This window comes from Empidonax traillii, unplaced genomic scaffold, assembly GCF_003031625.1.
Source record: "Empidonax traillii isolate 1590-97213 ecotype Southwest subspecies unplaced genomic scaffold, ASM303162v1 scaffold187:size1931383, whole genome shotgun sequence".
Taxonomy (NCBI): Eukaryota; Metazoa; Chordata; class Aves; order Passeriformes; family Tyrannidae; genus Empidonax; species Empidonax traillii.
Window position 1 is genome coordinate 599,097 of NW_020955380.1, and position 27,831 is coordinate 626,927.

The 27,831-nt window shown below is 43.2% G+C and overlaps 1 protein-coding gene across 2 annotated transcripts in view; it reads right to left on the reverse strand.

Annotated features, from left to right (window-relative positions):
• The window catches only part of CACNA2D2 (calcium voltage-gated channel auxiliary subunit alpha2delta 2), a 231,492-nt gene extending 209,138 nt beyond the window's left edge, over window positions 1-22,354 (reverse strand). The window contains exons 1-2 of one of the 2 annotated variants that reach the window (XM_027886436.1): window positions 22,199-22,354; window positions 1,825-1,921 (exon numbers count right to left, since the gene is read on the reverse strand). The gene's annotated coding sequence lies outside the window, so the exon portion shown is untranslated. Of the gene's footprint in view, window positions 1-1,824; window positions 1,922-4,328; window positions 4,426-22,198 lie in introns of those variants that run through there. The other variant, XM_027886437.1, reaches the window with a different exon arrangement.
• Between the last annotated feature and the right edge of the window lie 5,477 nt (window positions 22,355-27,831).

Consider the following 27,831-nt stretch of genomic DNA (forward strand, 5'->3'; position numbering starts at 1 on the left):
TTTGTTACCAGTAAAACTTTGCCTGATATGTCCTTGTTTTTAAAGAACAGTCCTGCTCTGCTGAGATGGCTGTTCTGGCTTAGTTTTATGAAGTTGTTTTTCTTATTTCATTTTCTTATTTCAGATGTTTTTGGCTATGTGGTACTTGTTGCTGCGATCTTTGCAGTCCATACATGGATAGGTTAGTTAGTAGGAAGCTGCTTCGAAGCAGTCTTAAATGAAAAGGGGCATAATCATGGAATTAGCCAAGATATATGGCACCAAAAAAAAAATTGTTCATTCATGCCTGCATGCTGCTAGATTAACCCTGTCACCTCACACTCAAAGCCCATTGCTCAGGGCACAAATGTATACAAATTTATCAGCGGGCTCCTCTTACTGCCACACTTAAAAATGCTGCAAGTTTCATTTCCAAGCTGTGCATAAGAGACAGTCACATCCAGAACCTGCATAAACCCATGTGTTATAAAGACCTTATATGGCAACAATTTTCAAAATCAGTGCTGTCCTAAAAGGGTGGGAAGCAAATCAGAGGAGTCATCCTCCACCTGCTATTCTGTTGAGAATGACAGGAAAGACAGCACTGCTATACACACGTTATCCTTCACATTTTCTGCAGCAGGTGCTGCTACGCTGTGGCCTGTTTGAAACACTGTCTAACCCGCAGCACCAAGCACCACCAAGCCAGAAACGTGGGCTTGAACATGGAGTTCAAGCCATCCCCTGCAGAGCAGCTTGTGATATGTCAGTGTAGGTTCTCAGAGCAAGTGTGAATCAGCCAAACACTGCAGTGAAAGCACCGTGATCTATAGAGGACCCTGTGAAATTCAGCACAATACCTGAAATACCGACAGGGCTGCAGCAAAACAAGCAGCACCACTGCCTTTCTCCCACGTCTTTTAGTGGAGAAGCCATGTAGGAGGAGGCTGTCTAAGTTGTTCTTATGGCTGATTTATTTGCAAATGCAGGTGAATGCTAGAGAAGGTGTGGGTTTAACTCTCCCCTGACTGATCGTTTCTCAGGAAAAATGGCAGCCTTTGCACTCAGTAACTGCTGCACGGATATTTCTTTCCTTACTCCTTCAGTTAAACAAAGTTCAGCCTTCCCAAGCCTCTGCTTTCATGCAGAGAGGGGACAGTCATACATACTGTCCTAGTAAAGCACATCCCCTCTGTGCAGACCAAGTGACAGAGGGGAATTAGTGAGGCTACTCCTTTGTCCCTTTAGCATTTTACAGTGAAGCCCTGCTGTTTTTACCTTCCTGATGGGCAGGCGAGGTTCCAGCATGTCTAAGGGAGCACAGCTCTGCGTGGGATCCCTCATGAAGGGCAGGCAGTGTCCCAGGACACAGCCTTCAACTTGAGGCAGATTGGCACAAGCACCTGGCTTGGTACATGAATGGTAGTTCAGCAGAACAAATCTGTCAGTTTGAATGTGAAGCACTTCCATGGAATTAGTCCAGATCCCTACTTTTCTAATTACTAGTGCAGTTTTGCCCTCCATGGCTAAACATGTGCCTCTAACTGGAGCAAATGCTATCTACAGTTTTGACAAATCAGTTGCTGAGCGAGAGGTTAGAAAATGTTGTTGGCATTCCATTAAAGAGAGACAAATAAGGGGAAGAGGTAATTAAGAGTGAGCAAATAATAACAGCTATTACACATCCTGACTTCAGAGGTTTGTTCTTATTCTGGGTTCTTAAACCTGAGCTCCTCAGCTAATGATGTATAGAGCTGCTTGCTGCCAGATGTCAGCATTTAAGAAAGAGGAGAAAAGAATGCACTTAACATTAATAAAAACACAAGAAGTAACTGTTACACTTACCACAAGCCATGGAAAGCCACACTGTTTTAAAAGCCCAAGGAGTGAGGAAACAGCACAACTGATGTTTGCAGAGATTTTGAGACAGAGCAATAAGAACCTGCAAGGAAGAGCAAAGAGTTGTCCTGAGGATTCCACCGAGGACAGGAAAGAGAAACAGCACAGGGATGACATAAAAGCTATTCCAAAATCCTTTCCCACCTGTCATCAAGGGGCACTTACTGGCATGTTTCAGGGCCTATGCTGCCCTGACATTACACAGTCCACAGAGCATACACTGAGAGTGTTCTTTGCCCAAACTGATGTCATGCCAAGGCAAAGGCTTGGTCTGAGTCCACAAGTGGACTCTTGAAGTGTAATTGGAATTTGCCTGTTGATTTAAAAATTATGGAGTTTGAATTTTTGGTCTTCAGCACAGGGATGCAAAGTCCTATCAGGACTGTAAACTTTTCCAGCTCTGTATTGGCGCGTTGCCAAAGGGCTGATGGGCTGGTATGTAAAATGAGCTATAGTCCCACAATCACTTTGGAGGCTGCTGGGACAGCTGAAGACAGTATTTTCCTCCAGCTTTTACCTATACCTGTGCTCAAGGTACAGACCTGCTGTGGCAAAAACCAAAAATGTGAGCATGCAGTCAGTCATTTTAGCTCAAGTCCAAGTCATCTGTCATTGGATCATTTCTCTTTGGGATCCAGATGATACTTGTGCACGATGTGAGGGTGAAATAGCTGAGGTCAGCATCATATCAAGTCACACAGCATTGCACTCAGTTACCTAATGTAGTCACACCTCACTATTGCTTTAATTTAAAACATGGTTACTGCACAACAGTCATCAGCACTTGTTTCAGAGTTCAGTACAGCAGACACTCAACCTTGACCCATATCTAACAGGAGATGGGTTTTTTTTTAATTTAGTTGGACAATGATTTAGGATTGCCATCTTAAGTGTTTCCACTGTTCCCCCAGCACTTTACAGTGGAGAAATATACACCTGTGGTATATATAAATATATATATATATTCTTGTAGGTGAGCACCCAAGAAACGAGGGAGCTGAGTGACATGTCCAAGGACACCCCAGAAATCTGTGACAGAGAAGAAATGAACCCCAGTTTCCTTAAAACTGTCAATTATCCAGGGCCTTCGTCTGTGACTGGGGCCTGTAAGTGCTTTTACAAAATAAATACATTTTTCTTATTATTAAATTCAGAAGAAGACCTAAAGGTGATTTGATTAGATCATATAAGTACCTTTATCATGAGAACACAGTGGGTTTTAAAGGGCTTCTTAATCTAGTGGAAAAAGACATATTACAAGAACCAATGGCTGGAATTTAAAGCCAGAAAATTCAAATTAGAAACAAGGTGCAGAATTGGGGTTTTTCTAACTCTAAGGGTGATTAAATACTGGAAGGACTATCCAGGAATTATTTGCCTTTTGAATTCCTCACATCAAGAGTAGATGTCTCTCCAGAAGATCCAATTTTGTCAAACACAAGTTACTGGGCTCAATACGAGGGTAACTGGATGAAATGTCTGGTTTTTGCTAAGCGGGAGGTCGGATTAGATCATCTTATCATCCTTTCCAATCTTAAATTCTATGAATCTATGAATAGTAATGACCATCATTGTACGTTACAGCTTGTAAAACAGCAAAGAGCACGCTGCAACATGGCTGGGAGACAGAATAAAGCAGCACGTTATAAAAAAATGTGCTTGGCTCTGGAATTCAACCTGTGACTGGTAATTATTTAAACTTCACCCATGCGTTCCCAAATTTTCCCCCTGAACAATATTTTAGTTAGGTTTTGGTTTTAAGGAGAAAAAAAATAACAAACCATTCATCAAATAGGTACTACTGCATTCAGAACAGCATCACCAACAGTCCTGCATGACATTTAAAAGCCCAATTGATACAGCAATAGCTGCCGATTTTCAGGAATTATACATAGGAGATCTGTAAAGGAGGGCTTTTCTATAAAGGGTTTTATAGGCCTGAGCCTGGGATTCCTCTATTATACTTGAGTAGCTATAAAAACTTTTGTGCTAGATCATAACATTCTGTAGTTGTGAATGCAACAGATTTCACAGAAAATCTGTTTTAGCAATGTCTCAGGGAGTTTTTCAAATAAAGACATTGGCACTGCTCTGTGCTTCTTTGCCCAGAAAGCAAAATTCTTTTGCTGTCACGCTGCAGCCTTCATCTTAAGCTTCCACATCGGTTTAAAGACCCACTTCGAAATCAGGACCTGCGTCTCCTCCCTTTGGAGTGGTGAATGTGATACTTGTTTGTCAGACAGAGGGGTCTGAATAAAATCCACGGAAAGGGATCTGGAGGCTTTCAGTCTGCATATTTGCCTCACGTTCCTCTCCACACCATAACGTCTGAGCATCTCACAGTCTCTAACAGATTTGTCTTCCTACCACTTCCGAGATAACGAGAAGTGTAATTCCCACGTTACAGTTAGAAAGCTGAGATGTGGGGCACCTGAAGAGATTTTCCTAACATCAAACATTTGTAGCAAAGGAGGGGCTGAACAAAGGTCTTGCAATTCTGAAGAGGTGTGCCTCATGTTTCAGATTGTCTTCCCCCTTCTGCATTTGGCTGGAGTGAAAACGATTGAAAGAAAAGCGGCACGAAAAATCAAGTTAGACTAGAAAATTTTCCCTTCAAAGTGCTGCCTTATTGATGGGGGGAAAGTAAGAGAGATATTATGCTTCACAAGCTTCTGAAAATTTCTACTATTGTCTTTCTTAAGAATTTCAGTCATTGGTTTCATGTGCGAATTTTGGAAGGAAACACATACAGAGACACACACACACACAGAGAAGTCCTTCTCTTGGAACAAGAGTTAAAACTATAAAAGCAACAAAATGTGGAAAGCAGGCCTGCAGCAGTGTGGGTTGATATTCTGTCTTTAAATCATTCTGGCACTTGTTTTTTTCCCCTCGAGGTGGAAGTGGTAAGCATCAAGGCAGAACTGCAGTAGCCCTAAATCAGAACATGCCTCTGTTCATGGGTTTACAAACTCTTTGCATTCCCAAGCAGGGGTCTTGGTGGTTCTCTACAGTGCTACAAAGACAGTTCCTGCACAGCTGTTCCCTCTGTAGAAGCCAGCTTGCTTTCCTTCTCCCCATGCATATTTTAGTACCGCTGACACACTCTGACATGACCATGGCCTTCTTTTCTGGCCATGCACAGGTGGCCCCTAAACATCCAGTGTTTGAAGGATCCAAATCCATAGTGCTGCTTTTCCTGGAGAAGTCAAAACAGTATAATCCTCCTGATACTGAGATACTAACTAAATTTTGTGAATTCTTTGCTATTTAAGGTAATTTTTTCTTCCTCTTTTCGTCTGTAGCTCCGTATCCTCACCCTCTGCATCCACCATCCAATTACTCATCTTTCTTTCTCTTTTCTCACCTGCCCTACTGAGCTCTTTAGACCAAAGATGAGGTGACAGTGCTGTCTTCCCTCAAATCCCCTGGATCTTTCCTGCAATCTAACAGACTCTACCAAGCCAAATTCTCTCTCCTTTTTTATCTCTCCTCCCCAACATTACATTTCTCCGTTCCTCTCTGTTCCCACATTTGAAATACTCCTTTAAAGCAAGAGTCTCTGTCTTCATGTGTCATTTTGATCTTCTCAGTGCTACCAATCAGGCTATTCCAAAATGACAGGAAAATATCTCTGGCCTGTTCATCCCAGTTAGCGTTACAGCACAAGCAGGAAGATACAGCAAGCACTGAAAAATCAAAAAGAGATCAAGGAACACCTCACTTCCAAGCTAAAGGATGTGTGTGTGCAGCTCGCTGGGCAGCAACAACATATTGTCATGATATTCCATGTTAATAATCCAAGGAGAAAACTGAAAACTGGCCAGATCACCTCTGAAGCACGCCTTGTAATGTGGGCTAAACAAGGAGCCCACAAAGAGGTGCTTACCAGAGGGGGTGTCCTCCCAAGGAGATGCTGGCCATCATTAGAGCTGGAGGAGAGGCACTGCACGTCTCTAGTGCATCTCCCAAGGTTAATTCTCCTATGAGCTGTGGGTGGCTATGATATTTTTCCAGAAGACAGGCATCTGCCACAGCTCCCTGAATTATGGCCAAGGTAGCTCATGATTCATACATGCCCATAGGCTTAATGCAGCCAGAGCTGGGCAGGACAAAAGTTTCAAGTGCAGCAAAAAGGCCAGTGAGAACAGGGATGATTCAGGCCCTTCCATGTGCGGGGTAAGGGGTGGGGTGTAAAAGAGACACAAAAAAATAAAGCCAACTACAGGTTATCAACACACAGTGGTGAATGTATTCCATGTTTAACCATCCCAGCTGCTTCTCCTGCCCCCCAAACCCACTCCAACTTTCAGTGGGTGTCACCCTACCGCTGCAAGAGAAGCTCTCCAGTGATATACACTGAGAATGGAGCGCAGCCCCATCACACCTTCCCTCTCCAGGGCTCACCCACAGCCACAGTGCAGCACCACCTATGCATCAAACTGACGGCAGTGCCTGCGTGCTGGACACAGGCAAAATGGACTAATGATGCCAGCAAGGAAAGGAAAGGTCATGGACGTGGAAAAATTGGAAACAACAAATAAGCATTCAGGTGAGAATATATTTACTGCATTCCTTTAGACAGCTAATTATTTTCTTTCTTGATATCTCTCGCCTTGCCAAAACAGCCACTTCTCGGCTGAGACAACCACTTGTTTTGTACAGTCCTTGGAGTTGCCAGATTCATAGTTTATTGAAGGCTGTAGGATTTTCTGCTCTGGTGGCAGTCTTTTTTTGCAGAATCCAGACTCTTTCCCTATACCATGTGCCAAATCGTTCCTGCAATGGGGCAGCACTATCCTGTCCTGCCTGGGGTTCAGGAAAGCACTGGAGTTTTCAGTGTGATTGACATATTTTTGCCCTCAAACCAGCCTGAGCTCCCTTTGGCTTGCAGTGCAGTAAAGAGAAGAAAAGCAGGGTTTGAAAAAGTATTTCAAATTCCATTCTGTCCTTGATCCTGTAGAGAAGGACCTGGAAGAGATACTCCAGATAGGTGCAGAATAGGATTAGGCTCTGGCAGTGCTGTTTTAGGAAGAATGGGTGACAGCAGTTCTGCTGTGGTATTTTCTCTACACGAGGCTATGAGAGATAATAGGTCTTGTGGTTAAGCTAAGAGTATCAGGAGGCTTTATTTCTAATTATATCAGAAATTATCTGTGTTTCCTTGAGCAAATCCCTTGGCCTTAGCACCACAATTTTCCAGGCAGTGAAATGTTTAGACACCTCCAAAGCACTGAGATGCACAGATGGAAACATGGCTGTCACGATGTGGCACGATTCATGAACGAAGGTGCACGTGTAGGAAACTGAAGTTGATGGCCAAAGTTTGCAATACTTTATTACATCCTGGACTGCTTCTTTCTTAGTTCAGCAACAAGAACTGGGAACATTCTATTTTCTAAGCCCCATCATACTTTCTCTTGGTATTGGCTTACAGTTTCCCAAGTCTATCTAAGTTTGTAAGTATGTTTATTGCAAAATGAAAATCAATAAGGAGGGCTTTTTTTAAAAAAAAAAAAAAATGGCAGTATTATATGCTCAGGTAGAAGGGCCAGGAATCCTGTGCTTTTAAAACCACCTGACAATGAGGTCTCATTTTTGGCACAGAAACTGAGCTGTTCCATAGGTACCTTGTTTGGGCTACACACAGTGTGAGTCTTTCCCCAATCAACCCTCACCCCAGGTCTGTTTAGTGACTGTGCTGCCACCTCACTGTTGCAAATAAAAGAGGTATCCAGATATCAACATGATTCAGGGGCCTAGGAGACTGCAAGGGAGAAAAAGGGTATTTTCCGAATCAGTTCCCCATGAAATCACTGGAACTAGTGTTGTCCTGGGGGATAATAGAATGGATCATTAGGTGCCTTAAAAAGTTCACATTGGATTTTGAAGCCACCCTGCAAGATGAAAAATCAGTAGTTTAGGCAAATAAATAAAAGTCAGTGAATCCTCTTTAAGCTATGAGCACAGGGGCAAAAGGGTTGTCAGAAGAAAGAGATTCCATTCTTCACAAATGATATGTTTTAAAACTCCCCCCTTCCATCTCAAATCCTTCTTTCTCTTCCCTGGTGATTTAATCACATGAGGTACCGTAAATCAAATTGCTTCCTTTGCTCCTCAAGTATGAGTTAGCTCTTAATTAGGCTATTGGGCAAAAATGAAATGCATCCTATTAATAGCCTGGGATATCCTTTGTGCTAATGTAAAGGTTAAAACCTATCTTTGCAGTGTTTCAGGAGTGGGATTCTGCTCTTGCAGACAGATGTTTTACCTATTGCTGAACTCACTGATTTACACACACATAAAAAAGTAATCAGGCCCACGGTATTTAATTTTTCTGTTTCAAGCTTCTGTTCAGGTAAGAGGATACACTGAATGCCAAGGTGAGCAGCCAGATCATTTGGGCTCAGTTATTTTCATTCTGTGCTTCCCATGTGTACGTCAGAGGGTATAATCTGATCTGCCTATGCAGGTGAATGGCAAACCTGACAGAAGGATGTAATGTACATATAGAGACAACTGGACACGTTCCTGAGACACCGCTACGTCATGATAAATGGGCACTGCTCAGCCGCGTCGTGAATTAATGTCATCACGCTGTGACAGCACCCAGGGATGTGATGGCCCTGCACTGTGTTGTGATGGCATCTCCTTGTGAGGAGAAATTACCCTGCTCAAGCACTCGGGTCACCAGTCAGAGGAGCAGAGCCTGCTGCCTCACCTATGCAGGGTCTTGGATGAAACCCCTGGCACACATCTCAGGCAGATGTGGAACTGATGGGAGCCAACTGGGTCTGACAAAGCCAGCATCTGAGTGGGACTTGTCCCAGGTTGGCCTGGGATAATGAGAATACATGTCCTCATTTTCCAGCTGATGAAATTAATGCACAGAGTTACTGCCGACATCTGGAAATACAAATTTAGAATGCCGGTGCCTCTAGACAACACTGACTAATATTTACTACTAAGCTTATTCTTTATTAGGAGATACTCACCAAGATTTATAGAAGCCTCAGTTACAAAAACTTCTTCACAGTCAGGATTTTTCATAGGACAAGTGAAGATGTCCAAGGGAAAGATGCAAACTTTGCAGATTTCTTTCACAACACAGATGTGTTGTATCCTTTTTCAAATCAATCGCTGCAGTTCAGGATAGCTCTTTGGAATGAAAAGTAAAGCCCTATCTGAGACACTCTACTACTACAAACGCCCAACAGAGCAAGGTACACCTATCATTCATGCTCAGAAACAGGTCCTTTTCCACTGCTAGATGTTTTTCATGGGAGCAGTGTAAAGCAAAATGGAAATGATTCCTGCACTAGCTGGTGTGACTTGGCTTATAACATCAAACAGGAACCCAGAGAACAAACCATTATTTTCCTGGTAGCTACAGTAAACAACATTAGACTGGCTGAGAGCTGGAGCTGTAACTGGGTCCCAGGCAAAACAAGGTCTTTGCTAAACAACATCAACACAGTAACTAAAATGTGAATAACTAAATCATACACTGTGCAAGTTGAGCTACCAAATGAAAGTAAAGCGCTGAATTATTTGAATGCTCTTCAAAACTAATTTAAATTTCACCCACTACTGAGACCTCCATTTGCTGGCATCATAACTAATAATGGGAATGCTGCTGAAACGTCAGTTTTAGCGAGAAGCCCATTAAGAGAATGAGGAAAAAAAAGAGACATCATACAAGAAAACCAGCCGTTTACAACATGGCATATAAGCTCCTTGCATAGAAATACAAAATAGCTGGAAATAAAACCCAGGCAGTAAACTGTCCCCTTTCCAACGCATCCAATAATCACATCCATCCAGAGCTTCACACAGGAAGCCCTGAATATAAATATTCCACAGCAGATGCTGCACTGGCATTAAAGTTCCCTGTTGGGGCACTGGATGATTCAAAGGGTAGTAGAAAATCTGTACGCATTTAAGATATTGGTCTGAAACCAGCCCAGGTTCATTTTGGTATGAAAGTCATTTCCATCCGAGAGGATCTGTTAGCCAACTGGAATGAACTGGAGGTCTACTATGTCCCAGTCTCAGCTGGCAGCTCTACAGAGATGCAGATATATTAGGGAGACTGATCTGTTCCTAAAGCCTACCCAGGTTTGTGGCTTGTATAAGCACGGAGCTGTTTAGGAGACAGGGCATTCTTGTTCAGTGCTGTGCATGAACAAGATCATGTTCTTACTCCAAATTAAAGGTTGTGGAGACTAAACAAATCCCTGCATGTCAGCTGAGTTGTGTGCACGTCCTATCCCTTATCCGCTATCCCCTATCCCCTGTCCCCAGCTGCAAAATGTGCCAGCAGAAGCCACCAGCAAGAGAAAAGCTGGTGCTGCAGACTCAAATGACATTGGCACACACGCTCCTACCCAGGGCCAATTGCCCCTCCTGCTGTCTGTGTCCACGTTTTCTCAACTATTGAACCAAAGTGAGTGTGAAAGGTTCCCCACAAGACCAAGATTAGGCTTCACAACATCGTGGTTGAACATCCATAGAAATACATTTTCTTCATTCCTTGCGCTGCTGGAGTTCCCGCCAACAGTTCCCAAAGCCCCAGAGAGTGCTGGAACACTCCGTGCCCTCTCTAAACACTGCCAGCTGTGTGACCCTGGGATTCTCAAGGGCTCCCTTTCCCATTTTCCCATGTCACCCCCTCTGCAGGCAGCCTGGCTCTTAGTCACGGGGGAGCATCTTTGCGAATGACCAACCCCTGTAAGAACAGGGTGGCCTGAAGAACAACCTCCTTAAGAACAACCTCCTTGTTCCTCATCTCTCTTTCAACACATGGGACCTTCTCATGCAGCGTGAACAGCCAGAGTCCAACACTCTGAAAGGAGATTTTTATCAACAGCTTTCGAAGGTCTAAACAGATAGAAATGCCATCCACATTCATTTAGTCAGCTCTTTTACTGACCTCACCATAGAGAGTAATTACGTTAGTTTGGTCTGGGTTGTTTTATGTACAGTTCTCTTGTTCTTCTTTTATTTATAAATCTTGATATTTCAGTCTATTCCATCAAACTGTCTTTTATAATAAGCTCAACAGGGCTCAGCTCTCCTCTCATAGGAGAGTAAATCAGGAATGTTTGTATTCAGTGAATGCTGCCACCCTGGTTTGAAACCATGGTCCTAATGTTTAGAGTCAGTCCTCATAATGTTGTCAAATATTGAAGCTATTGATGCTTACATGGCTGGTAACATTTTCTGTATTAAGCTGAGTTGTATTCTAACATGAACAAGTTGCTAGCAACACAGAACAGTGTGAGTGTAAACTCAAACTGGCTGGTCTGCTGCCCCTCATCTACTGTGTCCCTAAAATATTCCACATTGTAAACAGTGTGCTTATTAGCACAGTCAGAAGGCAGAAGAGCCTGATGATGAAAAAATCTTGCTGTCACTCAAGAAATGCAAATATTCTGTTGTAGATGGCATAAAGAGATGGGCTCATGCCCATTACTGATGCTGCAGGAAGGAAGAATTTGGTGACAGCATCTAGCAAGTCGGGAACTCCCTTACCCCACTGGAATGCAAATTATTTGAACCTGGTAATTTATTAGGTCCACATTTTTTAAACATAGTCAGCATGAACCTGATTTCTTAGCTTGTAAACTCATCAGGGCAAGGACAGCCTGCAGAGCTGAGTTCAGAGCATCCTGATCCCAACTGGTGTTCCTGAACAGCAGTAATGAAAAGCCAGTGACACCTTCATCTGTTGTGCATGTTTGCGCTTGTTTATTTAGTCATCATCACCACCCTCCTCAAGACAACTTTACTCAGTTCTTGTCTCTCAGACACTGACCTTTCTTGTACCAATAAACTTCCCACAGATTCCCTCCAAAGAGATTATGACATCTTTCCGCGTATTCTCAGTTACGGAGTTTTTATCAGTAACTGTACTTTCGAAATTCTGCGTTTCTGAGCAGCTGACAAGAGCAGGCTGCACACTGCTCTGCTGTGTTGTCTGAGGAGTAGTGCTGGTGATGAATGAAGAGATTTGCTTAAAGCTGGGCAGGGATGCTCATTCTGAAAAAAGCCCAAGTCTCGGTATGCATTGTCTGTCTGGATGTGACTCACCAGGCTGAGGTTAGAAGGTGCAAAGCTCCCGTTGGGGTTGTCTCCAAGGCATGAAGACATCTCACTCTGTGAAGATGGAGCCCATAGACAACAGGTGGCCACCTCTGCAAATTAGCTCAGATCAATCAGTTTCCTTCTCTCCCGCTTCCCTGATGAAATCCCAGTCAAACAGCCATTAATGGGTCTCATTACTGCTCCCTCTCCTGAACTGTTGGGAAATGATCTGTTCTTTGGTGATTATTATATTAGTTTGCCAAGGGCTTCCTACAGGAACATGGCCTGCAGGGAGGCAGCTGTCTGGGAGCTGCCTTGGCTCCCATGGGACAGGGCTTGGCAGGAAGCAGGGAGACCTGCAGTGCTGCAGCCTGGGATATGGAAGTCTGAAGAAAACCAATGTGTGCATGGAGGAATGACATGAGAAAGATCTCAGCTGGGGTGCAACTTCCAATTCCCTCTTCCGCACCACCTCTCTTGGTAGGGTTAAAAACTGTTGGGGGTAATATACCTCAGTTTTGGGGCTCAATCCTGCCTTCACAGGGGAATACTGGCCTAAGAAAGTCTGCCTTAAACCTGTGCATGAGTGCTCAGAGCCCCTCCACAGGCACACAGAGCTCACTGTGTTCAGACCACTTGATTAATCGTGAAGCAAAGTCTGACGTGCCAAAACCCTCCCTTGGCAGATGTTAGGTACAAAAACATACACCTCTTTAATACTTCACTAACAGGGCTCTCAACAGATTTGCTTTGTGCACCAACAGTGGTGGCAATTTTTTTTGTATATTGTGTGGTATCTGGAGATTCTGTTAAGGAAAAAAAGAATTTCCTTGTCTCCAGGGTTCCCATGCAGCCATGTGAACTGGATAGTTTCATAACACAGAAGGCAAATCTGAATAAATGGCAATTTTTCATTTTTAACCCAAGCTGTTGCTCAAACATTATTTGAGCAGCAAGGCTTGATGATGCTACTTGACTTTTAGCTTCTCATTATGCCCCTGGGAAATACAAATAATACTATGCCATCTTCACTGTTCTAAAAACTCAGGAAAGTTCCCTTTGTAAAGTCACTGACATTCCTGAGTCTTGGAAAGTAGAACTGCAAGAGAACTTGAGAGACCATCTAGCACACTTCCTTGCCCCAAAGCATGAATGGTTATGTCTGAGCCTAATCCTCTCCAGTCATCAGTTCTAATTGGTACTGGGTGGCTTGAACACATTAGCTTTGAACAGCAGTCAGAAGCCAATATTTATACTCAGCTGGCAATTTTGACATGCATAATATCTGCCATAAGATACTGTTAATAGGATCCACACTGCTCAAATACTAATGTTCTGACCTTAGACTACACTTTTATCCCTTCAGTATTTATTACAGTTTCTTTTCCTAGCAACGGTGCTCTTCTTTTATTCTCCTTGGCATTGAAGGAGCATCAGTCTGTTATTCAGTCTGTTATTTCTGGTACTGGGAAAGAGACTGTTCCTTTTTCTGGGGAGAACCAACCTGAATATACCTCCATGCCTGCCCCTGTATTCTGTCCACAGATTGAGTGCTGCAATTAAATCTCAAGTAGTAACTTGAAGCAAAAAGAAATAGGCAAATGCTGCACAGGTGATGTGAGAAACTGCAATACTAAAAGCCAGTAGAAGTACTATTAATTATGTAAAATATTTAAAAGTGGGTTTCCCTATCTCAGAGATGAGTAAAAAATATCTGGATATTTCTGTCCACTCTCACCAGATCCATCTACAAACAATTTAATGAAAACTCCACTGCTTGAATGGTTTTGTATGACATATATTGTAATTCAGTCTGCACTAATCAGAATTCACACCCAAAAATTCTCTTTGATCTGGCATCCTTCTGGATGTTTTCTATTTCAGGAAACTAAGAAAAGCACACAGACCAGGTCCTTGTGCAGTTTGAGTTGGTCTCCAGTTTTATATAAGCAGAACTTGTGCAGTTTATGTTATTTATATCCACTCGATAAACCATCTGAAGTATATTACCCACATCATTCATGAGTATAGAACTGCTTATGACTTCAGCCAAAAAAAAAAAAAAAAGAGAAACCAAACCCAAAGTATCACTGGCCTAGTAGCTTATATTCTCCTCCTGACAGCCAATAATTTAATTCAATCCTTCTTCCTTCATTCCTAAGAAAAAAGAGGGTTTGGCGTGCATGGGAATCTGGCCCAGTAGTTAAAACAGTAGTTTGAGACATACAAAAGCTCGAATCTCTGCTTTGCTTTGCTATTATCTCCTCCGTGATGCTTCCTGTCCCTGGAACTGTTTCAGCTCTGCCCTATTTTTTGTCTGGTCACCAAGGCTCTAATGTAGTAGTCCTAAAAAAAGCAACACAGTAGGTACAGTGACTGCAGGCTCATCTTTGCTCAGCAGTGCAATAGCTTCTTGGAAGCACGCAGAGGTGCAAAATATAACTAACTACCTCTCCTATCAAAATCAGCAGGAAAAGCCAAAGCTGTAGTGTCATCCCACTTAACACAGATGAGTCCTGGTGCAACACCCCTCTGCAGCAGTTTGATCAGCTATCCCCACCTCAGAACACTGAAGAAGCTGAAGGCATTGACTTTGGGTGATTAGTCCAGGATGCAACAAGATTCTGTTTCAGAGCTGGGTTAGAATAAGAGAGTTCCTAGAATTTGGTGCTTTGGTCAGACCCCATCTCATTCTTTATGTCCCTTGACCACAAAATACTGACGTAAAATATAACCCTCCAAAATCTCAGAACAGCAGTCACAAAGCAATTAGAAGCATGATCTGGAAGAAACCAAGTAATATCTGTCTGTCCAATAAGAAGGGCCCCAGGATATGGTTCTTTTGAGGGGTTTGGATAGGGCTGCACAAGGGTGGCATTCAATCTGCCTGCATCATGCTGTGGTTTGTTTACTGCCTTTGTTTGTTTTTTCCCCTACAGCATTTGCCTCTTATTCAATCCATCTTCTATTTCCTTATCATCAGATTAAATTTTTCAGTTATTTAATGTCCTGTAATCTTAAGATCTCATTCTTCTGACAGAATATTTTTGTGCCTAAATAAAATATAAATATGTACTACCAGCAGCAATGCCTACCATTATGTTTGCCCAGCTTTCTCTCACATATGACACTGTGAATGAAAATTTTGCCATTTTCAGGACAAAATATAGTAGGGTAATAGGAGGGACTTACCTATGAAGAGTTAGAGTGGAGAGTTAAAAAGGCACAGAGAGAATGGGAGGAAGGATCCCAGGACTTGATAGGAGTGCAGAGGGAAGTCAGGTTATGGGCCAAGTAGATGGCAGAAGGTTTTAGGATCAATAAAAGGCTCTGAGGGAAAGAAAGTACAGGGTGACTATAAACCAAAAGAAAAGGAGATGGAAACTTAGAAGATTGAGCAAGAACTGAGGAAACTTTGCTTGTTAATGGAAAGAGTGAAAAAAGAGATCAATAGAAAAGCTGTGGGAGAGTGAGAGCTCGAGAGACAACTGACCAAGAGCAAGGGAACTAGAAACAGACCTGAAACCAAACCCACCCCTCCTGCATCATCTATTGCCAGCCAGGAAATTCCCTGACAGTGTGCATCTGGGTATTTCTTTATTCTGCATCCTTTAGTGTCAGGATCACATGACATGTAGCAGTATAACAATGTACCCTGTTAACTCAAGCGACAGAAGTCTGTGCTACAGATCTGAGCAAAGCGACATTAAAGTCTTGATGCAAGAACTGCTACAAGCCTTGCTACATGGTGGATCTAAACATCCACATCGTGCTCTCTGGGGAAAACCATCTCTTTGCTCTAATGAAGGGAATTACATTACAGAAGATTTTAAAGACTGTTAATTTTGCAGCTCCAGTGATCGTGAAGGCGTGAGTCAATCAGGTCCCAAAGATCGAGAAAAGGGGGAAAGTTTGTTCAACAGACTTTTTGGCTGAGACCTGAGCACGTGCACACGTCCATAAAACTAGAGAGAGAGCCATGGGTGCTGTTCTGAGGTCTGCCAAAAGAATGGCATGACCTTGGGCAATCTATTAACCTTTCCACACCTCAACCTCCCCATCTATATAAAAGAGTGAGGATGACATATTTTGCACTTGACAGGTTTGTAGATCACTAAGACCTACGAGATACACCCAAGGGTAGCTCACATTAACTAGCTGGTCCTGCATCTCTCAGCAGGAGAGCTGCTGTTTCCATTTTATGCCCCACCCAATGCAGTCAGAATTATGGTCAGAAATCAGCTCCTGTGCTCCATTAATATACACCCCGGCATCTCTCAGTGCTGCAGTCGAGAACTAATCTGCCTCCAGTCTCGGCTAATTGGAAAAGGGTTTTTTTCCTCTATGTTATGTGGATTTCCAAAGTTAAATCTTGAGTGATAGACAGTGCTGTCACAGCAGCATTAAGTGTTTAGAGAGTGATTATTCTTGAAAGACTTCCATTTTTCAAACTTGTGCTTTCAGAAAAAGCTGTGGAAATAAATGAGAACACCAAGGGCTAAACAACACTTCGAGCTTTATAACAATGATCTCCAGAAAGGGGATGCAATAGCCCAAAGCCTTGCCTATTGCCTTCACAATTACAAGAATCTGCAGGTTTCCTCATATCACTGTTGGCATTTAGGGGCTTGCATCATGTGAAATCCTATTCATAACAGTCAGTGTGCTCCTGAGAAGAATCGCTCTCAAAACGTCAATATACTTTTCTGTAACCTTTCTATTTAATAAAAAAAAGAGACAGCTTCAATTAGTGATGAATGTTCCACATAAATTAGATTATTGTAAAAGTCCCAGCAATATTAAAAGGTATTTTTAGTAAATGAACACTTGTCACTTTAGCAACATTTGTAGCCTTTTACTCTTCCCTTTTGTTTTTTTTTTTTTAGTTTTTAGTTTTGATACCTGGTCACTTATTCTGAGTCAAACCCACACTCCTAATTTCCCACTGCAGCTAACAGAAACTCTGCCTGCTGGGAAGATGAATAAGAAATATTCAGTATTTACCATCCCACTGCCACAAGCAGATAAACAGTCAGCTGTGTGGAAGCTGAAAGTTGTCCCATGCAGTCTGGATGCTTTAGATCCCCAGAGAAGGGCCCAATTTAAAACACCAACCCACCTCACTGTCTCGCCAGGGGAAATCAGCATGTTGTGCCCTGTGATGCACAGACATCCCAGGCTTCCAGCACTGAATGGCCAGCCCTGCCAAGGTGAACCGTGCTGGCTGTTTAGAGATGAAATCCCAAACCTCGCTGTCAGCAGGGAAGGAAAAGGAGGTTCCTTTCCAAGGAGCTTCCTTTCCTCTTCCATTCTTCTGGCCTCTCATCAGTGACAGGGCTTGAACTATTCTTTTTCTCTTATTCCCTAAAGGAATATTTAACTTGCATTTTGGGAAAAAGCTATTATTATTATTATTATTATTATTATTATTATTATTATTATTATTATTATTATTATTATTGTTATATACAGATTTATTAGTGAAACTCTTCAGGGGGAAAGCTTTTGTCATCTGTGAAAATGCAGAACAAAGAAACCTGGCCTTATCTTACTAATTACTCCAGTGCCTCCCCAAATCCTATCAAGCTGCTTGTTATTAATCAGTTAGAAGAGTGTTGCCTGTATGGCAATATACCATATGCCAGGATGAGATCTGTTTACAGAACTCGGGCTTTGGCACTGAGCAGGAGCTGCTGATGCCAAGAGAAGCAGTGTTGCTACAGTCTATCAGCCAGATCAAGGGCCAGCAGACACGTGAGATTGCAGGTACTGGATCCAGAGGGCTGTGGATATCATGCCCACATCTACCTTTCCCACACTGCCCCTAAAATAACCATATTGTGAGTTAGCCTTGAGCCCAAATGAATAATTATCGGGATAGATGTGGATATAAGTCTGTTGGGGGTATCAAACACTATGGTGCACACCTGATGTTCCATGAAAAGACAGAGGTAAGACTCCATGATCACAGAGGTCTTTTACAACCTAGCTGATTCTGTGATTCTGTAAAAGAGGCTCTTTTACCCTCTACCTGCCTGCTGATTTCATACCTATATCCCAGCAGTGCAGAATTGAGAAAATCTTATCACCAAGTGATTTTGCTGTCATCACTGTGAAGTTTCTCTGTGACAATGTATGGATAACATAAGGGCAGAAGTTATTGTGTCAAACCTTTCCAACAGGCATCTTCTCCGGTGGAGGCTGAGAAATTCACTAACAAATTTACTGATCCAAGCCCCGAGGTACACAGTGCTAATGCAGTGATCAGTGGCATGGTCTCTGTTCCTGGAGGAACATGAGCAAGCTCCTCTCACATGGGTTAGTGCCAGTCTTGGCTTAAGTCTTCCAAAAAATTCCTGCTTAAGGCGAGTGAGAATTTTGCTCTGAAAAAAAACTGCTGCAATGAAAACAGAGAGCAAAGCAAATCTGCAGCATTCCCCTAAAAGACAAGTGCCTGTTGAGGAAAAAGCTGCACACATTGGTGAAGAAAATTGAACAACAAGTTTTCACTAGAAAGTGATTGTGATTTTTGCCAAGCATAGGATTAAAGGTCTACAAGAGAACTACTTTCTTTGGGTGGGGGGGAGGAAATAAATAAGAAACAAGAGAAGTATCATATGATCTTTCTCTTGAGACATCCTTCTACTTCGTGGCAATCAGCAACTCAGAGTGAAGATGCAGCTGAACCCATCCCTCTTTCCAGGAGAATATCAAAACATTTTGTTAACAGTGGCAGGTCAAGTTTCACAGCTGGGCTGGAAAACAGGAAATTGCTACTATTGCTATCTATAGGTCATGAAAAAAGAATTTACCTACAGTCTATTAGGGGCAACACTCAAAAGAGAATCCAGGAAATCTCGTGGCTCATCATCTGCTTTTTGCATAATTTCATTTTCTTTCCCCAGAAGGCAATGCAGTGTTATAGGTACACTGCACTCAGTGAATGTGCTTCAAGCAATAGCCCACAGTAATCTCATCACAGTGTTCGTCCTTATTTTCCCCAATGATCAACATTGCCTCTTTCATTTTACACATTACTCCTTTCCCATTTCAGATTTAGTATTTCCAGTCTGGAAAGAGAGTGCTTTTGCAAGGAAAAAATAGAAGTAATTCTGCTGACTTGAAATAGAAGCTGGTCTGAGTCTTTTGTAATGAAGGAAGAATGCTGGCTAGATGCATGAAGTTATCCTCTATCCAAGGTGTGCTGTGGGATCTTAAATATCCATCTGGACAGGACATGGGGAGAGCAGATGGGACTTCAGTTTAGCATTTATCCCAGCAGCAGCATTCAGTAAGGCAGCACGTCTCTGAGTCCAAGCCCCAACCCTGCCTTAGTAAAACCTAAGTTGACCTTCTAGCCAAGGAGTGAGAGTACTGTTGAGTCAGCTGTATAACAATGCACAGGGAGATGGCAATGGCTCATAAATCTGTTTTGTATTTTAGCATGCCATTAAACTGCTCATAATTAGGACAAAGCACAGGATGAAATCCTAGGCAGGCACTGATGCTGCCCTTATTACCTGTGGATTGATCCTCCTCTCACTCACACCGGTGTTCCTCTGGTTTACTTTGCTGCAGTGAGGATATGAATCTGGCCCAGAGCTCTAATATACGTTCTAATTTAATTCGTGTCTCTGTCTCCACACGGGAATTCTCATCTAGACAAAGTCCCCTCTGAGCCCTGTGCTATTTCCAAATATAGGGCCTTTTCCCATTTGTGCTGTATGTGGTGGGAAGCCCACCCAACTGTATTCATTCCCATGACTTGCACCACATTTTAAGGTTAGGGTTAAGATCTTCCCTCTGCCTACAGTCCATTTTAAGTACATTGCATGTTTTATTATTTCGCGTAGTTTTCTTGCACATAAATCAACATATAATGAAGCTAAGCACTTTTACACTTGCTAAGGCACTGTGCAGACATTAACTCTCCCAGGCCCCTGGAGGTGAGTAAAACAGAGATCATTACTAGCCTCTCTATCTAGGTCTATGCAGTGCATTCCACAGCAGAGTAGGGACACAATGGATTTCACAAACAGAAAAAACGAGGCTGGGAGATTACGGAGCGAGCTGTACTAGGACAAGGAAGAATATGACCCAGAGAATTCAGCATGTGCTTACTGCAGCTGAAAAGTGCAGAGAACACCCACCCCCCACCCTGAATACCATGAAGCTGTGCTCCCAACAACAGACTTTGGCTGTAAGCTGGATGCAGAGCCAAGGCCAGTGGATTTATGGAGACATGATGCTCACTTCCTAATTCTACCCCATGAGGGATACAGCTTCAGAAAGCAGACAGAGCAAAAGAGTTATGGAGATGATTGCTTTTCTTTGGGGGCCATGCTAAATGTTCTGGTGTGTTAGGCTAGAGATGGAGATGCAGTGATTTGCCCAAGGTAACGAGAAAAGGAACTGGAGTCACAGAGGTTCTTCAAGTGCAATTCCACAGAGCATCACTATGGCAGTGGTCTTCTCTTCTACTGATTGACAGACTCATGTCATGTACATTCCTAAACTCTTGAAAGGAAAAACCTATGAAATGAACCATTCCCCTATTCCAGCAAACCCAAATGTCACAGATGACACCTCAGGGCAACGTTGTTCCACGGGTAAATACTTGGGAATATGTAAGGAGCAAACCTGAGGGGAAATGAGGAAACAAAGTGTGACGGCGTAACCTAGGGGTGAGCAATTGCTATAAAATCCCTCTGTGCCCTACCACAGAGAATATGGGCTTGCTAGAGCCTGAAGCTCACACAAGAGCAGCTCACAGTTGTTAATTCTAGAGAACCAAGCTCAAATCCTGCTGTGTTGGCCAGGATGGAGGCCAATCACAATACGAGGCAAATCCTTTTAATATGTTGCATATCACTGCAGTAATCCAAGACAAATCTCAGAAAAGAATGTGACTTTTGCAAGAGTATTTTTGTCACTGTGAAAATTATTCCAGTGAAGAAACAGCAAAATTATCTTAGCAGCATTCAAGTTGCCTGTCAGCCTTCGAGTGAGAATCCCTGGACAGGAGTCTGAGGAGGACACAGCATCCAAGAGGATGCCAGGGAATGCTGCAGTTCCTGCTGACTTCACAGCACAAAGGCAGAGAAGACAGCTACACCACTCAGCACCAATACAAATTTACTTTTCTATTCCAGGAGACCAACTCCGTTTGTTGTAAAATCTTTACCCACATATGTGCACGTACCACAGCTTCTTTATAGCCCTTTCCAACTTCCAGGGTCTAATGGCACATGCTGAACACGTCTGCAAGTTTCTCATTTTGCTATCATCAAGTTTAGAAATACACTCTCTTAAAACATAAAAGCTGAGGTTCAAATGACTCCAGATTATAACAATTCAAGAAAAACATTAAATATTTCCTGACATAATAAAATGCACTTTGGTGATAACAAATCCCTGCAGCATTACAGGCTGGGGGTGGAGTGGCTGTAAAGCAGCCCAGAGGAAAAGGACCTGGGGGTGCTGGTCAACAGCAGCTGAACATGAGCTGGTGCGTGCCCAGGTGGACAAGAAGGCCAGTGGCATCCTGGAGTGTATCAGAAGTAGTGTGGCCAACAGGACCAGGGAAGTGATTGTCCCTCTGCACATAACACAGGAGAGGCTGCACTTCAAACACTGGGTTCAGTTTTGGACCCCTCACTGCAAGAAACACATTGAAGAGCTGGGGCGAGTTCAGAGAAGGGAATGGAGCTGGTGAAGGGTCTGGAGAGCAGGTCCTATGGGGAGCAGCTGGGGGAGCTCAGCCTGGAGAAAAGAAGGCTCAGGAGGGACCTTCTCGCTCTCTAAAACTACTGCCTGAAAGGAGGTTGTAGGGAGGTGGGGGTCCCAGGTAGCAAGTGACAGCACGAGAGGAAATGGCCTCAAGCTGCACCAGGGGAGGTTCAGGTCGGACATCAGGAAGAATTTCATCGCTGAAAGGCTTCTCATGCATTGGAACAGGCTGCCCAGGGAGATGGTGGAGTCACTGTCCCTTGGAGATATTCAAGAAACAACTGGACATGGCACTCAGTGCTCTGGTTTAGCTGACAAAGTGATGATCAGTCAAAAGTTGGACTTAGTGATCTCAAAGGTCTTTTCTAACCTACGTGATTCTGCAATTCTGTGTGAAAATTGTGAGAAGAGTCAATACCTATGACTATTTGTTAAATAACTTACATCAAATCCTGACTCAGTTGCCAAGAAAGTCCTATAGATCTAGTCAGAAATTTCCACTTACCTAGTGAAGGCAGGAAAATCAGCTCTCTTTCGCCTGTGGTAATCCATACTCATCTCTGGGTTTTTCTATTGCCATTACACAGGAGAGAACTGTTCAGATGCAAAAGGTGGATTCTGGCTCCTTTAAACACGTTTTCAGGGCATAAAAGTTCAAAAGCTAGGGAAAAAAAAAAAAAGGTTGATTTAAAAAAATGCTAAATAAGTTGCTGATTGCAAAAATCTCTGAATTAGAAGAATGTCTTATATAATGAAAAGATGCAGATGAAATCTATAATGAACAAAAAAAGTAATTTAAATTGTTCCCCAAGGAAAATAACCCAAAGTGCATCTCCTCAAAGCAGCAAAGAAACTCACAGAAACAAAGACCAATTTACTATTTTTTCTTGGAAAACATTACTGCAAGTCACACACTGCAGACACACCATCAGAATGGTTTGCTATGTAAGCCATTCTGAAAAATAAAACAGTGCTTGACACAGGATCTGAAGTTATCAGTACAGCCCTAATTTCTAATTTCTAAATGCTTATCTCTTTTAATTCTAAATGAAAATTCTCAACGCCCTTAATAGTATCTAACAGTTCTACAACACTTTTCACCATTAAGTCTTAAAATGCCTTACAAAAGGTTAGAGACATTATCTTTATTTTACGAAAAAGAAAACAAGCATGGAGAGCTGATTTGCCCAGACCCACTAAGCAGACTGGGAGCAGATACAGAGCTGTGATCCATCCTCCTGTGTGTTCTAGTCCTGTGGAAATTAGCATTCCCTCTAATTGCATTTTTATTTCCTTTTAGAGAGCACACAGGAATATCTGGAAATTTAGGAGCAATTTTTAAAAGTGCTTTTGGGGAAAAGGAAGATTTTAGTCACTCATTATATGACTAAATTAATGCACATAGAAAAACACTCTTATGAATATAAAATGTGGCACACACTCCACATTCTAGGCTATTTAATATTTGCTCTGAAACTCTGAATCAAATCAAATCCCTCAACTCAATATTGTTTACAATTTATTCAAACTTCAATTGATGAGACAACACAGAGGTTCTCTTCAGTTTACAAGTGGCTGTGCTCTGCTGATGCCACCTTCAACAACACTTGGTCAGGACTTTTGTGGTTCTCTGCCACATCCACCTCCTGATACTTTCTGAATATCAGTACCTATCCATCCCAGCTCTGAAGGGATAGTTGAATCAATTCCACTACGTGTTTCAAGACATGTACTTAGCACAACAATCATTTCAGAGCTTTTCCTTACCACTTTCATTCTGTCTCAACCTTAATTCAGGAACTTAACAACATCCATTGATTATCTGGTTACAGTCACTTTCCATACATTCATATATGCAGGTGTTATTATATATATATTGAGCTACAAATCAATTTCACAAACATTTCTAGGCTTAGAACATGAACTCTCCTGCAAATTAAAAAGGACTTTGGGCAACTTGACAAGGCAAAACTGAAGCAGAAGAATGCTCATCACAAGAATTAAAATTGCCAGCATCTAATTGACCCTTTCCACTCCCCTTTCAGTCACAGAGATGGGAGAAACAGGCTCCCTGAAACATTCCCAGCTCTGGCTGGGAGTACTGGCACACTCCTGACACGGGGAACAGCTAACCCATGTATTAGTGTCTGGGGTAATAGCAGATATTTAACAACTCACACCAGAAGAAAACAGGAAAACATTTTACCAGGTGTGAGAGCTGGAGTAGGTAGACGAGGTATAATTATACTCACTGGAATTTGGCCAGAACACTTGATCAAATACACTCAATGTCCCCATTAAAGCCTTAAACAGTTGCAGGTACTTTGGTTTTCAAACTTAGGTAAAAGCACCTTGTCCACGTGTGCAATAAAACACCAACAGGGTCACTGAGGCTTGCAGGGGAGTTTTAAGTGTGTTTAATAGGTATTACCACATACCTACCAATATTTGAAATCGGAGCATCAGTAGAATCTACTTAACACATATTTGCATAAATATGCATCCATTTGCATCAGATTACACAAACACGTGGTCATTTTCCCTGCGCATTCCCTGCTCTGGCCGCACACCTCATCCCTCCCCAGGGCTGCTTTTCCGTCCCCCGCAGCCTGCCATGAGGGAATGCCCTTGGAGTCGGGGAGAGCAGCGCCGTGAGGGGAGCAGCCCCCTCAGAGACCCTGAGAAACTCTCAGCACCCTCAGGGGAGCGGCCCCTCAGCGGCAGAGGGTCCCGGCTCCATGAGGGGATCAGTCCCCTCAGAGATGGCAAGAAAGTCTCGGAAACATGAGGGGATCAGTCCCCTCAGAGATGGCAAGAAAGTCTCGGAACCATGAGGGGATCAGTCCCCTCAGAGATGGCAAAAAAGTCTCGGCACCATGAGGGGATCAGTCCCGTCAGAGATGGCAAGAAAGTCTCGGCACCGTGTGGGGATCAGCCCCCTCAGAAACGGGGAATCCCAGCACCGTGAGGGGAACAGAGCCCTGAGGGGAATAGCCCCCTAAAAGCGTGTCAGTCCCGAGGCCATGAGGAAAACGCCCTGGAAATGGGAGAGCCCCGAGGCTGTAGTAGTAGATGCAGTAGTTTCTCGGAGCAGGAGCTCTGAGGTGAGCAGGTCTCCGTCCTGTGAAGCGCAGCTGCCCAGGAACCACCTGAAGAGAAGATGGAGGTGTGGAGGTACCTGTGATGATAGAAGGGGAGCTGGTCAGGCTCCTCCGAGTGCTGTGGCAGTGCTGGGAGGAGGAAGGGCCAGGGAAGGGCAGAAAACACAGTCCGGGATGGGCTTTGGAAGGGCAGCGAGCACAGCCAGGGGCGGGCTTTGGAACAGCAGCCCCGTGCCCTCAGGTGGGTTCGGTGTGTGGAGAGGGTGTAAAGCCCTGGTTGGCAAGTGTCGTGTGAGGGGAGGGGCAGGGTTCTGCCCCTGAGGGAAGAAGCGAGCCCAGCCCAGCTCACCCCTCTTGAGGGGAGCTGCTCCTTCCTTGCAAACGGGACAGCGATCACCCCACAGTGTCTGCTGAGGTTCCCTGTAGACAAGTCAGTCGCTCCGTGCCCCCTGCCCTGTCTGAGGGCGTTCCTGTAGCTGCCGTGGCCAAAGCCATGCTCCGTTCTGTACTGCTGGAGGGTTGGGGTCTAACTCTTGCTTTGTGGTGCAGGAGGGAGGTCCCTGCTTGAGAGCAGTGTTGCTGTTTGAAACACGAGGGGCACCGAGAAATCCCAGCACTCCGCTCCTGAGAAAGCTGTTCTGGAGGCCGGCAGATGGGAAATGTCATGACCAGGAGGAAAATGAATGAGGTAGGCTGTGGTCAGCAGGATGCTGAATGTTCTGAGCAAAATGATCTTCAGGGTTACTATGGTATCTCTAGGGATGCTGAACTGAGACATTAAAGTAGTTCTGGGCTTGTTCCAGTGTGATTAAGATCAAAGTCTTTTAAAAACAATGGTTTTGTGGTTAAGGCATTGGACAGTGGCTCGGTGACTGTGGCCTCATTCCCTGCTCCCTGACTGGCATTATAGACAAACTGGAGCAAGTCTGTTAATTTATCTGTGTGTCACCTGCACATCTGCAAAAATTTTACTATGCCAGTTAAATCAGCAATGTCTCTTCCTCTCTGACTGTACAGCACCTAATGTGGTGATGATCTGCCATTCTCAGTGGGGCTAAATTAGGAGGAGGATAAGTCACTTGGTCAAACGAGGCTTTATAAATGATAGTTTTATTTAACTGTAAATGTTTATTATATAAGATATGAAGGTGAGAAAAAATATACATATATAGAAATTCTTAAACTGAAAGATTCCCAAACCCTTGTACTAGGGAGCAGTAGATATTTAAATGGCACTGTTGAGTAAGATTAAAAATAGTTTCACTACTCATGTCTTGTAGAAATCTCTCACGACCCTGCAAATGATTTCTCTCTGTACTGATTTTTTCCTTTTCCCATTCACTGAGCAATGATTATTTCCCATGCTTTTAAATGGAGCTGAAATTAGCTTGGTTATTTTTGTTTAACAACAACAACCTCAATGCATGTTGTGCTTTTTATCCTGCAAAAAGAGCTTTGTTTGTTCCCTGGCATTGGAGATGATGTCAGCAAAGCTCCTGGAAGAGCAACTGCTGTTAGCTAATTGCTGTCTGCTTCACAACCAGCAAAGGCAGGAATGAAACCAAGGTACCTTTGTGCCCCCTGTGCTTGCATTCCATGGTGTAACTTCATCACAATACAGTAGCACAAAGTAGGCATGAAGTAGTTAATATATAATAAGGATGTATCAAGATAGTTTTCAGAATTAAGTTATTCTTCTGCTCAGTAACAATAATAATAACAACATCAACAATAATAATAATAGTAAGAGGTAGACAATTCCTGCTTTTTCTGTTCAGAGGTGAAACTTCTGAGTAAACTACAGGAGATGGGAATGTCTGAAAGGATAAGCCCATTTACACAGTCCGGCAGGATTTTGCATATGGGGTTGATTTTTGTCACTTCACATAAGAGCAAAAAACTGTATTTTTGCCTGTTTGTTTTGTTGGGAGCATTATTCACCCATCTAGGACAATATCAATCTAATACATGCATCCTGTTTCTACTAAAATCAGTGAGACAGACCCTGAGAAACGAGGGCAGAAGATAAATACTGTGAAGATAGAAGAAAATGTCTTCCTTAATTCCTGCTGGCAGCAGTTCATTGTGTCATGCAGAGTGCTAAGGTCTAATTGCATAGAGATGGCCAGCCCTCATACAGGAGTTTATCTCTTTTGGCAGACTAGTAACTGGGAGAATGGTGACTCCTCAACCCTGCAGTCCCGTGAGCCAAAGGGTTAATTTTCATTCCTGCTGTGGTTTCTCAGACTCTCTCCTTTGATGGAATCCGCATTCAGATTCTCCAGCAGTGAAGAAGAGGGCAGGTTTTTCCCTTCCAGGCTTTCATTATGTTGCAGTTTTCATGATTTTCCAGGGCTGCTGGCTTCATGAAAATTAATGCAATTCTGCCAGACTGTTTCCTTCGTTTCTGATGTGCCCTGATGCATTATGAAACCATTCAAGGGACTGAAATTTCCCTTCCACTGAGTTTGAACCAACAGTGTTTGATTCGTGATTTGTTTCCGGAGACTTCCTTACGACTCTGGTACGGCTCCAGGTAGCCCAGCAGAATGAACTGGAGGAGTCTGCCATGCTTGGGACCCTTCCCTCCAGAGCTCCTGCCCATTTGATGGCACCAGCTCACTCTGCTGGGAAGTGTTACGTGTACTCAACAGGCAGATTTTGCAGGTATGTCTGTTCTGTAGTATTTCAGAAACGGTTGTTGTCCTTTCTCTACCTGGACAAGGAGAGGGAAACAGACAGTGGACAGGGAGTATTTAGCATATTGGAGTTTTCAAAGGCAATCAAAGACTGAAGCAATTGGTGCAGTGAAAACAAAATACTTTCTTCTCTGATGTATACTTTTAAGTCCTCCGGTGATGGCATCTTAGCTGATGGTAAGCTCAATTTTAGCTGGGGGAATTTCCACTGCAGGCAGGGGTTTACTCTAGTGCTTTATTGATTGCTATAAAATAGTCCTGTATTTCTGAGAAAATCTTCTGTCGGCCACTCACAGTTTGGATTCCTTGATTGTGTCATGGCTGTGTCTCGTGGCAGA